General features: G+C 46.4%; 1 pseudogene; it reads right to left on the bottom strand.

Annotated features, from left to right (window-relative positions):
* LOC119310508 overlaps positions 1-12990 on the bottom strand; it is a 69558-nt pseudogene that overhangs the window by 12032 nt on the left and 44536 nt on the right.

Genomic DNA, 12990 nt, shown 5'->3' with positions numbered 1-12990 from the left:
TTCCGAGGACAACCATTATTGTTGGCACCTTACGACGGTTTCTCTAAGCCCTCGTCAATTGATCTGAATTCGTTCAAAATCTGGGTTCAGATTCATGATTTGCCTGACGGATATGAGAAACTAATGAAACCACTTGCTGAGAAAATTGGCGAGTTCTATGCTGATGATAAGGACGCAGGGGATTATGCAGGAAACTTCTATCGAGATAGAGTAATTTTGAATGTGATGAACCCTCTGAAAAATCACGTTTCAGTTGTGAGGAAGAAAAAGAGGCAGATTTTCAGGGTTAAGTACGAGAGACTTCCGGATTGGTGTGCACTTTGTGGTATGATTGGACACCTACATACGGAGCACGGGGACGGTGTGCACGCAACCTCTAAACTGATCTTTAAAGAACTTCGAGCTTCATGGAGCGGTAGAGGTGGAGGTAGAGCTATGATACGTGATCAAGAAAGTTCTACCCCTGTTGATCCGGGTGGCAGCAATGGTGCAGCCGTTCTAGCAGCTATGGACGTGGATAAAAATGGTCTTGTGCCAGGTGCAGTGGAGGAATTTGATTCCAACAGGAAGCGAGATGTTGATTCGCGCCACCAATTCACACCAGCAAGCACGTCGAACCAACCTGTTATGCCAGGAACAATGGTGGTTCAGGCTAGCCCGTCTGGTGAGCAGGATCCTAAGAGGATAAGAACAGGAGTGAACTCAGTTATGAGTGGTCTGAACAAATCAAACAACTTGTTATCATCGGCGGGCTCCGAGGAGGGGCGCCTTCGGGACCAATGAATCTCATAAGCTAGAACTGCCGGGGGGTGGGGAACCCCCGGACAGTTCGTGAAATTTCTAAGTCGCATTCCCCCATGTTGGTCTTTCTTTGTGAGACTAGGTAGGAAGCTACGAAGATGAGGAGAATTCGAGGCCGTATTGGTTTGAAAGGCTTCGAGGGAGTAGATAGCAATGGTATGAGTGGTGGATTAGCACTGTTTTGGCATGAGTCGTGCGTGGTTGAAATTTTGGGTAAGGAGGAAAGATATACCGATGCTTTGGTCAGATTGAATGTTGATGCAGAACAATGGAGAGCCACCTTTGTTTATGGAGAGCCACGTGTTGAGAACCGTCATCTCATGTGGTCGAAGCTACAGAGTTTAAAGAACGTGAGCGACCGGCCATGGCTTGTTATAGGAGATTTCAACGAAGCCCTTTGGGACTTCGAGCACCTCTCAGCTTCCCCAAGGTCGGAACAGCAGATGATCGCGTTCAGAGATACGCTTGAAGTCTGCGGTCTGGTTGACTTAGGCTTTTCTGGAATCCCGTTCACATATGATAATTTGAGGGCTGGTGTGTCCAATGTTAAAGTACGCTTGGACAGGGCAACGGCGACAAACGACGTAATATATTTCCGGTCTATTCGGTCCAGCATGTTGTATCTCCGTGTTCTGATCACGTGGCATTGGTGATGAAGGGCGCCCCGGATTCTAGCCAGGCAGGCCCTAAAATTCGGCGTTATGAGGTGTTCTGGGAACGGGATGTAACACTGCCAGCAGTAATTAAAGAAGCATGGGACTCGGTTGGTGATGTGGACAATTTAGAAAAACTTCAAGCTGCACTAAGCAAGACATTGGCTACCCTTAGTACGTGGAGTAACAAAAAATTTGGTAATATCTCTAGGGAGCTGGCCAAATCACGTACGCAACTTGAGGAGCTTATGTGTATGAATGCAGATAGGCAGGAGATTAGACGTGTTACTGACAAGATGAATGAGTTGATTTATTAAGAGGAGATGATGTGGCTTCATCGTTCAAGAATAATGTGGCTGAAAGAGGGCGACAGAAACAAAAAATATTTTCAAAGTAAAGCTGTTTGGCGTGCCCGTAAAAATAAAATTCGAGAGTTAACTGATAGTATTGGAGTGGTGCACTCTAATTTTGAGGATATGGCGTCCTTGGCAAATGAATATTTCAAGGCATATTTTCGGCTGACCCAACACTAGATGCTTCACTTGTTCTCGATCTCCTTGAGGTTAAGGTGTCAGACCAGGACAACATTCGGTTGTGTGCTCCTTTTAGTGACAAGGAGATATCAGATGCATTGTTTCAGATTGGACCTCTTAAGGCTCCAGGCCCGGATGGTCTACCGGCGAGATTTTTTCAGCGTAATTGGGATATTTTGAAGGATAATGTAATTGGAGCGGTTAAGGAATTCTTCTCCATAGGGATCATGCCGGCAGGGGTAAATTCTACCTCTATCGTTCTTATTCCTAAGATTCCTAATCCTACTACTTTGTCCCATTACAGGCCTATCAGTCTTTGTTTATTTACAAAGTTATCTCTAAATGTTTGGTGAATCGTTTGCGGCCACTTCTGGATGATATTGTGTCTCCGGAACAGAGTGCTTTTATTCCCGGGCGAATGATCACGGATAATGCTCTTATTGCCTTTGAGTGTATACACCACATCAAACAAGAAAAAGATCCAACCAAAAGTTTTTCTGCTTATAAGCTTGACCTCTCTAAGGCTTATGATTGGGTGGACTGGAAATTCCTGAAGCAGGTGATGCAAAAGCTGGGTTTCTCTCAACGGTGGGTGGACTGGATAATGTCTTGTGTCACATCGGTGAGATATTCTGTCAAACTTAATGGGACCCTTTTGGATTCATTTGCACCTTCGCGTGGTCTTCGGCAGGGTGATCCTCTTTCTCCCTTCTTGTTCCTTTTTGTGGCTGATGAATTATCTGCAACCCTCAAGCACTATGTGTCTGTGGGCGAGATTTCTCCATTAAAAGTGTGTAGAAGAGGCTCTGGGATTTCTCATCTTTTGTTTGCTGATGACACCATGCTGTTTTTTGAGGCATCATGTGCTCAAGCTGAGAAAGTTAAATTGGCTTTGGATATTTATGGTAAGGCAACTGGACAAAGTTTGAACTTTGATAAATGCTCAATTCTTTTTGGTACTGCGTGTCCTTTCATCACTCAAGAGGAAGTCAGAGGGGTACTAAATGTGTCTAGCTTGGTGTTTGAGGAAAAGTACCTTGGCCTTCCTACCCCTGATGGCCGCATGTCCAAAGGGCGATTCCAAAACCTACAGAGGAGTTTGACTAAGCGTTTGATTCAGTGGGGTGATGGTCTTCTTGCCCAGCCCGGGAGCGAGACGCTTATTAAATCTGTGGCTCAAGCTCTACCCACGTATATTATGGGAGTTTTTAAGGTGCCTTTTTCAGTTTGCGATGAACTTACTAGGATGGTAAGAGGCTTTTATTGGGGAGCTGAAAAAGGTAAAAGGAAGGTGCATTGGCGTGCATGGAATGATCTAATGCAACCCAAAAGTAAGGGTGGTGCAGGTTTCCGTGATTTTCGTATTTTCAATCAAGCATTACTAGCTCGGCAAGCATGGAGATTGATTACGAAGCCGAACAGTCTGTGTGCACAAGTGTTGAAAGCTAGATATTATCCAGATGGTAAGCTTGAGGATACTGTTTTCTCTGGAAATGCATCTTCGTCTTGGCAGGCTATTAGTTATGGTCTTGATCTTCTGGAAAAAGGGATTATTTGGAGGGTGGGCAATGGAAGAAGCATTCGGGTTTGGCGTGATAACTGGATTCCAAGGCCCTTTTCCTATAAACCCATAATGCTCCAAGGAAGATGTAGAATCCGTTTTGTTTCGGATTTGCTCAATGAGAATGGTTCGTGGAATCCTGTCTTACTGCAAGAATTTTTTCTGCCAGCGGACATCGCTGAGATAATGAAAATTCGGGCATCACCGCGGTTGGAGGAAGACACGTTGGCTTGGGGTCCTGGAAAATACGGAACTTTCTCAGTTAGGAGCGCTTACCAATTTGGTTTTGACGAAGCACACAGAAGCACAACAACTGGTTCGAGTTCTCATCCGGATGGTCGAAGGTTTTGCTGGAGACTTATCTGGTCAGCTGATGTACCCCCAACAGTTCAGAATTTTGCTTGGCGGGTGGCTACAGATTCTCTGCCCACATGGAGGAACAAAAACAACCGGGGCCTTGAATTAAATGATCTATGCCCGGTGTGCTCTATGGAACCTGAAGACAGTTTTCACGCACTTTGCCGCTGCACACCGACAAGGATGCTTTGGGATACAATGACAGATGTTTGGTCCTTGCCTAGTATTAATTCCATGCAAAACATTGGTAAAGAATGACTGCTACATGCGTTACAGCCTCTTTCGGATATTGAAAGGTCCATGCTACTAATGTTGTTGTGGTGGGCGTGGCATATTAGGAACGAGGTGGTCCATTACAAACCGCCACCGCCTATGGAAGCCTCGAGGCGTTTTTTGGTGAACTACCTTGATTCTCTTGTCGGTATTAAGATTGACCTGTCCTTGGATGTAAGCAAAGGGAAATCTTTTGTCACTTATGATAACCCCTCTAACTGGTCAACTGCATTTACAAGAGAGATGGGGCCTAAATGGAGTGCTCCGAAGGCTGGCTGGGTTAAACTTAGTTCTGATGGTTCTTATGCAAAAGATGGCTCAGCAGGCGCTGGCATGCTGTTGAGAGATGACAAGGGTGAGATTATTTTTTCCTCTTGTAGGCAACTTTTTCCATGTCGAGACGCTCTTGAAGCGGAATTATGTGCATGCATGGAAGGGTTGTCGACTGCTATGGAGCTTGCTACGACTGATTGTATGAACTCCTTGAGTTGAGTAATACATTATCGAAATATGTATATGGCAACCGTGTGCCAGATTAAAAAACGATCACACCCATCCAACGCCGTCAGATCTCGATCTCCCTCAAAACACGTCCGCTCCTTTCGATAAATAATCACGGCGAGTGCTCCACCATGAATCCCCTTCTTCCCACTGCCACCTCCCTGTTTCTCACGCGCCTACATCGATGAAGCTCCAATCCATGTTATGCTGCTGACCATCAACACATCACGTGGTGCCCTTGTCCCGGGGAGACGCCGATAAGGAGGGGGAGCCGCGGGAACGGCGCCGCCAACAGAGATGAGCTGCGGTAGCGAGGTGTGGTCCAAGGGTGGCAGGGGAGGCCGTTCCCAAGGACGACGAGAAACGATTGGGTTCATGGTTGTCCGGGGCGGCGACCGAGTGCGCGCCACGAGCTCCCGACATCGCTGCCGATAGGCATAGGTTGGAAGTGTGGCGGCCATGGCTGGACCTCCTTGGCGCCGGGGACAACGAACAGGAGCGCTTCTGCGGCGGACGCGTGTGCTGATCCAATTCTGAAACAGGAGCACTTCAGCAGCGGACGGGCGTTGGGGCCATGCGCGCGTCGGAGCCGCAGAAGCAGCCCTACTCGCTGGCCATCGGCAGCGGCATGTCGCTCCTATACCCAAAGCAGCCACAGACCTCCGCCAACGAGAGCCTCCACGGCCTCCACGGACTCACGCCCCGAGCCACCAGGTCCTGCACACAACGTCGTCACTCCGCTGTTGCTACTGAATTCGTCTGTGAATATGGTGTGTTCTCCTTGGTTCAGTTTACCTTACTGAACTAGTTCAGTGGCTGGTTCCAGCAGCGCCTACTAACCACTCGTGTTGAATCCCTCAAGGTGATGATGATGATTGAATGAACAATTCTATTTTTCGCAAGACGGTTCATGAGATGAAGACATGGTTAGTATACAAGTAGTACTTACTACGTACTTTGTAGGCAAACTTTGCTGGAAAAAACGAAGCAAAAATATTTGCATGTTTTTTTAACAAATTCCCCATGCCTTGCTTCAGTTTAATTGTTAACATCACCTAGGATAGAAGAAGCAAGTGGCTCAGTATGCTGACGAGCAAGAAGTTATACTCAGAGAGGTGGACGAGCAATAACCAAAAGAAACTGATCGACAGATTTTTGGCTTCGTTTTTCCCCCTTTTGTTGGGGTCAGGATCAGGTATTACCATGATCTATAACCTTTGGGCACATGAGTTGGTCACTGGGTTTTGAGGATTCTCACATTTTTGTGTCAGTGATTAGCATTTGGAATTTCCTTGGACGTATTTTTGGGGCTTCTTTTTAAAGACTATTTTCAAGTATGAATTATGATTTATGAGGCACTTTTTTTGTTGACCTTTTACTACCTCCGTCCTGGTTTATTGGCCCAAAGACCAAATCTGCAGGACCAAGGCACCTCGTAGGCAGTTTTGAGCTTTAAATCCAGCCAAATTAACAAGCTAGGATTACACGCATAGATTAATCGCCCTCCAATCAGCTAGCCTGCGTGCATGCAGCAACAGCGCACACCCCCGCACGCGCGGCCATGCCATGCAGCATCCTCAGTTAATTCTATCGACACATACATAGGGAATAGCAATCGGCCTTAAGAAAAACGGACGGCACTTCGTTGCTCTACGGCCTTAAAATCCCGGACGAAGGTAGTACATCTCATCTGTGAACAGTATATTTTGCTTAGTTCATATGGAAGAGCTCCAATAGAGAGTGTGTCCTGCAACACTAATTAATGTTCATGCTGATTAAGCTTCTTCTAAAATACATTTATTTAGAACTATTACAAAACATTTACCCATTTGAAGCGAAAGATCTGATCAAGGGTAACAGGGAACTTGTATTCATGAAAATTAATCGGGAGGGAGCAGAATAGAGTAGCAGGTCTTTTTAGCCAAATTAGTGTGGTGTTTTTTGTGTACATTACTCATGATCAAACAATGTGGTAACTTTTGAACTGGGGGAAATTAGTTATAGGAAACATGCCTCTGTAACTTCTTTGCAAATAGAACAATAATATACACACCATAACCTGATAAATTACATAAAAGCACCACGGTAATTTGACCCAAGAAATTTTTTATTGAAAAATATATCCCAATAACTCATGTGTAAAATAACATGGTAATATACACACAATAAAGCTGATAACTCATATACAAATAACACAGTAACTTTTGACTCAGGTAAAAAATATTGAAAAAGCATACCCTCCCCTGATAACTTCTGTGCAGATAGCATGATAATATACTCACTGCAGACGTGATGATTTAGACACAAATAACATGGTTACTTTGACCAAACGAAAAAAGAAGTTATTGAAAATATACCCCGGTAACTTATGTAAAAATACCACGGTAACATATTATCTGCATACCCGTTAACTTACGTACAAACACCACGATAATTTTGATCAAAGAGAAAAATGTTGTTGAAAAATATACACCCCCAGTAACTTATGTGATAAATAGCACCGCATTCCTGATGACTTACATACAAACACCATGGTAACTTTGACCAAAGAAAAACAAAGTTGGTGAAATATATTCCCACAGTTTATGTGAAAATAGCATAGTAATATACGTACCCGATTATTTACGTACAAACACTGCGGTAACTTTGATCAAAGGGAGAAAGTTGTTGAAAAACCATACCCCGGTACTTATGTGAAAATGACACGGTAATATAAGAACCGCATAGTGGATAGTGTAGGGGAACGTAGCAGAAATTCAAAATTTTCCTACGTGTCACCAAGATCTATCTATGGAGAGACCAGCAACGAGTAGAAAGAGAGTGCATCTACATATCCTTGTAGATCGCTAAGCGGAAGCGTTCAAGTGAACGGGGTTGATGGAGTCGTACTCGTCGTGATTCAAATCACCGATGATCCTAGTGCCGAACGGACGGCACCTCCGCGTTCAACACACGTACAGCCCGGTGACGTCTCCCACGCCTTGATCCAGCAAGGAGAGAGGGAGAGGTTGAGGAAGACTCCATCCAACAGCAGCACAACGGCGTGGTGGTGGTGGAGGAGCGTGGCAATCCAGCAGGGCTTCGCCAAGCACCATGGGAGAGGAGGAGTAGGGAGAGAGGTAGGGCTGTGCCAGAACTTCGTGTATAGCTCCCATGCGCCTCCCCACTATATATAGGGGTGGAGGGGCTAGTTTCTTGCCCTCCAAGTCCATTGGGGCGTTGGCCAAGGTGGGAGGAAAGAAATCTCATTATTTCCTTCCCCACCGATTGTTATCCCCCCTTTTTAGGGATCTTGATCTTATCCCTTCGGGATATGATCTTATTCCTTCTAAGGGGGGATCTTGGTGCGCCTTGACCAGGGGTGTGGGGCCTTGCCCCCACTACCCACGTCCATGTGGGTCCCCCCATGCAGGTGGGCCCCACTCCGGAACCTTCTAGAACCTTTCCGGTACAATACCGAAAAATCCCGAACATTTTCCGGTGGCCAAAATAGGACTTCCCATATATAAATCTTTACCTCCGGACCATTCCGGAACTCCTCGTGACGTCCGGGATCTCATCCGGGACTCCGAACAACATTCGGTAACCACATACAAACTTCCTTTATAACCCTAGCGTCATCGAACCTTAAGTGTGTAGACCCTACGGGTTCGGGAGACATGTAGACATGACCGAGACGTTCTCCGGTCAATAACCAACAGCGGGATCTGGATACCCATGATGGCTCCCACATGTTCCACGATGATCTCATCGGATGAACCACGATGTCAAGGACTTAATCAATCCCGTATTCAATTCCCTTTGTCTATCGGTATGTTACTTGCCCGAGATTCGATCGTCGGTATCCAATACCTTGTTCAATCTCGTTACCGGCAAGTCACTTTACTCGTTCTGTAACACATCATCCCGTGATCAACTCCTTGGTCACATTGCGCATATGATGATGTCCTACCGAGTGGGCCCAGAGATACCTCTCTGTTTACACAGAGTGACAAATCCCAGTCTCGATCCGCATAAAACAATAGATACTTTCGGAGATACCTGTAGTGCACCTTTATAGTCACCCAGTTACGTTGTGACGTTTGATACACCCAAAGCACTCCTACGGTATCCAGGAGTTACACGCTCTCATGGTCGAAGGAAGAGATACTTGACATTGGCAAAGCTCTAGCAAATGAACTACACGATCTTTTGTGCTAGTCTTAGGATTGGGTCTTGTCCATCACATCATTCTCCTAATGATGTGATCCCATTATCAACGACATCCAATGTCCATAGCCAGGAAACCATGACTATCTGTTGATCACAACGAGCTAGTCAACTAGAGGCTCACTAGGGACATATTGTGGTCTATGTATTCACACGTGTATTACGATTTCCGGATAATACAGTTATAGCATGAATAAAAGACAATTATCATGAACAAGGAAATATAATAATAATACTTTTATTATTGCCTCTAGGGCATATTTCCAACAGATAGTTTATGTACAAACATCGCGGTAACTTTTGTCCAAAGGGGAAAAAGTTATTGAAAACCGTACCCGGTAATTTATGTGAAAATAGCACGGTAATATATGAACCACATATCTGACAATTTAGTACAAACACCGCGGTAAACTTAACTAGGGGGAAAAATTTATTGAAAAGATAGCCCCCAATAACTTCTATGTAAATAGTATGATAATATACAAGCTTCATACCTCATAACTTAAGTACAAACAACGTGGTAACGTTTTTTACTAGGGAGGGGTGGGGGGGGGGGTGTATTGAAAAATATCCTCGGGCAACTTCTATATTAGTAGTATGATAATATACGAACCTCACACGATAACTTAAGTACAATCACCACGGTAACATTTGACAAAGGGAAACGTTGTTTACGAACATACCTCGATAATTTCTATGTAAATAGTATGGTAATATATGACCCTCATTTCTGAAAACTGAAGTGCAAACACCGTGGTAATTTGCATCTGAAAAGGAGGGAAGGGGACTTCCGGGTTTGTGAACCGTGTGAACCGATATGAAACATGCAGGAAAAAAAGATGGAACTAGAATGCATAGTCCTAAAACCCAAACAAATGAGGCTGGTGTTTTGGATTTTCAATTACTGTTGGTTGTCCTTTTTTTGTTTAATCTCGTCTCAAGTATATACATCTAGCATGTAGATTGAAACTAATCAATAAAGGTGGCTAGCACAGCTAGATGTCATTACATTCAGTATATGTGATGGTGTGGGTTTGATCCCCCATTTGTTCCATTTTTTGTGCCTATTTTTAAACAGCTGACTGCCCAGAAAATCAGGTGGACCACGCAACCTCAGAGTTGGTTTGTTTGAGGGGAGGTGGGTCGAAGGCTGGCAGCCCAGAATCGAATCGCGTGGACCACGCAACCTCAGAGTTGGTTTGTTCGAGGGGAGGTGGGTCGAAGGCTGGCAGCCCAGAATCGGGAGGAGCCCGCGAGAGGAGGTAGGATCGAAGGGAGCGATTCGTTCGAAAGGAGGGGGTCGTGTGGTAGTTTTGCAATCTACCACACAGTTGACAAATATCACAGTCCATACATTATTCACCCGCAAAAAAACAATGCTTGTCCCAACCAAATTATGGAATGTCCATGGACTAACTAGATCGTGCAACAACAAAAATGAGCGGCGAAAGTGGACGAGATAACATTGTGACTTACCAAGTGCGCGGAACAATATACAACTCAAACGACGGCGAGCGAGGGACGATGAGGAATGAACTTACGATGATCTCGGCGATGACGCGCGGCTGGCGGAGCGGGCGGAGGCCAAAGGCGAGGCCGCGGGTGAGGGCGAGGACGAGGCAGATCTGCAGGATGAGGAGCGGCAGCGAGAAGTGCAACGGGTTGTCGCCCTGCCACACCCCCTCCGACGTCGCCTTCAGTTGCCGGTAGGTCTTCAACCGTCTCTCTCACACACATACACGTGAGTTGAGCTTGGACAAATATAGCCGGTGAGCTCTGGACTCTGGAGATAATTAGATAAGAGGTATAGTTAATCGTTGGGAGAAGATATGATAAGCCTCTTCACCCGGACTCGTCCTTTCTTATTCTCGAAAATATGCTTTCACCTCATTATATTAATATAGTTTTGCTAAAACTCATCTAGATGAGATATAATTTGGTCTCATTCACTTTTTATAGTCATTGGATGTGATGCTATAAGATGCGTGTATGCTGACGTGGTTGTATCTGTTCTTGTTTTCAAAGTGAATGAGAACCATTCGATACAACTGTTTAATCATCGCTGAGGCAAACAACACAATCATGTCCAAAAGAAAAACAAGAGAAAGAATGCCAACAACATCGGATCGATGAAAGCGAAGGTATCCTGCAACCGCTACGCCCTCCGGAGAATTCCACCACACTCTTATGCCGCCGAATTGCCGCATACTGAACAACACCTTGAAGAAGGATTGCGCGACGACGGCGCTGCTGCCCGGGCAGATCCTAGGATTTCTTCCGGCACATGGAGGGCAGTTGGGGGGAGGTACATCCGACACCCTTCAAGAAGGATGGCGGCGCCCACAGGCTTAACCGCGTTGGTGTCGGCAAGACCCAACATAAATTTCTCCCGACCCCTCACACCCACAACCCAGGACCAACCGTCGGCTCCACCATGCTTGCCACCCACTAACATGCGCTATCACAGTCTTCAGGACACCACCGACGTCTCAGTTCACCATGGCAAATGCTGCGAGGCCAGCCGGGCATAACCGAAGCAACCGTAGACAGGGTCCGACAGTACCGCAGCCGCATGGGATTGCACAACCTCCACCGGCTCAGGCGGTAGCAGATCGGACAAAGGAGGAGGACACCATGCCAACTGCCTAGCCAGGCCAAAATCGGGCCCGTGAAGCTCCCACCGCTGCGCTACAGCCGACGCAACACAACCTCGTCCTTCCTTATTTATAGTCGGGCCAGACCAATGGCTGTATGAGCATCTCTAGCAGACTCTGTATAATGCCCCGACCCGCAAAATAACAACCAACACACAGGTCCGCGCAAAAAAGCTGCCCGATAAGACCCCACAAACGCGCCGGACCCGTAAATATTTTTGCGGGGCGCGGCAAAATTCCCAACCCAACCCGCGAAAATGCAAGTTCTGCCCCTCGCCCTGTCGGTGTCCTATATATAGCAGGAGCGGTTGGCGGCAGCGGGGAGGGGGGGGGGCATTTCAGCCCCAGCTTTTCTTCACCCACCGCCACCGGGCCGCCGCCTACGATTCCAGCCATACCAACAGCCGGGATCGTGCCGGCGAGCTGCCACACTCCCGAGATTGTCCTCCACCACTTCCTCCTCCTCGGCCGGCCGGAAAGTTGCAGATCGGCGGCTGTTTGTCGTGGCCGCCTGATTTGGCGTTTCTGGCCATCGGCGGCTGCACCAAGCCATGGATTGGTCGGGGAGCACCCCGCACAGCCTCGACAAAGCCCCAACGCCGCAGGCAGGTACTGGTTTGTCCTCTAGCCGCTATCGTTAGTTTACCGGCAAGGACTCGGCCGTCTGTCATCTGGGCTCGGTGCTCGCGCAGCGGCTCGCTGATGCCGCTCATACAGTGCGACGACTGCACACAGACAGTGCTGCGGCTAACATCTAGCACGCCGCAACACCCCGGATGGGTATTCTTCAAATGCGAAAACGGCGGGGTATGTTCTTGTTTTCATTCGGCTTTGTCAACCTATTCGGTTCTATTTCAGTATCTTATTGAGATGGTCATGTGCGTAGGAAGGTGGATGCTCATTTTGGTATTGGGAAGAATAATACATCGATTTATTGATAGAAAAAACTTAATAGATGTTCGTGCACTCATTGGTAGAATTGAGGCCAATGATGCGGCTGCATGTGCAATTAGAGAAGAAACTAGAGGGGAAGCAACGCCTACTTCTTTAGAATCAAAGAAGAAGAATGAAGAATGCAAGATCAATAATCCACAGATCAACAATGAAGGCATTGAGAAGATGTTGGTCCAACTAGTGGGAGCAGTTATGGAAGTTGGATATCTTCTAACATGCCTAATTGTCGTTCTTGTTTTCTTTGGTCTTGCTATTCTAGAAAAGATTTGGTCAATTATTATGTATCCAATGCCCTTGAAGCAAATAAAGAAGTAAAGAAATGTGTTTTCATGCCCGAAATTAAAATGCAAATTACTGATTTACGGGCAGGTGCGGTCGACAGCCGAGTAGACCCTGCAAAGCGGACCCATATAAAGGATATTCAATATTTGAATATCCTTTTTTACGGGTCCGCTTTGAGGGGTCTGCTCGGTCGTGTTGGGGAACGCAGTAAT

This window comes from Triticum dicoccoides, chromosome 5B (assembly GCF_002162155.2).
Source record: "Triticum dicoccoides isolate Atlit2015 ecotype Zavitan chromosome 5B, WEW_v2.0, whole genome shotgun sequence".
Lineage (NCBI taxonomy): Eukaryota > Viridiplantae > Streptophyta > Magnoliopsida > Poales > Poaceae > Triticum > Triticum dicoccoides.
The sequence above is the reverse complement of the archived record's forward strand: the minus strand, read 5'-3'. Positions and strand labels throughout refer to the sequence as shown.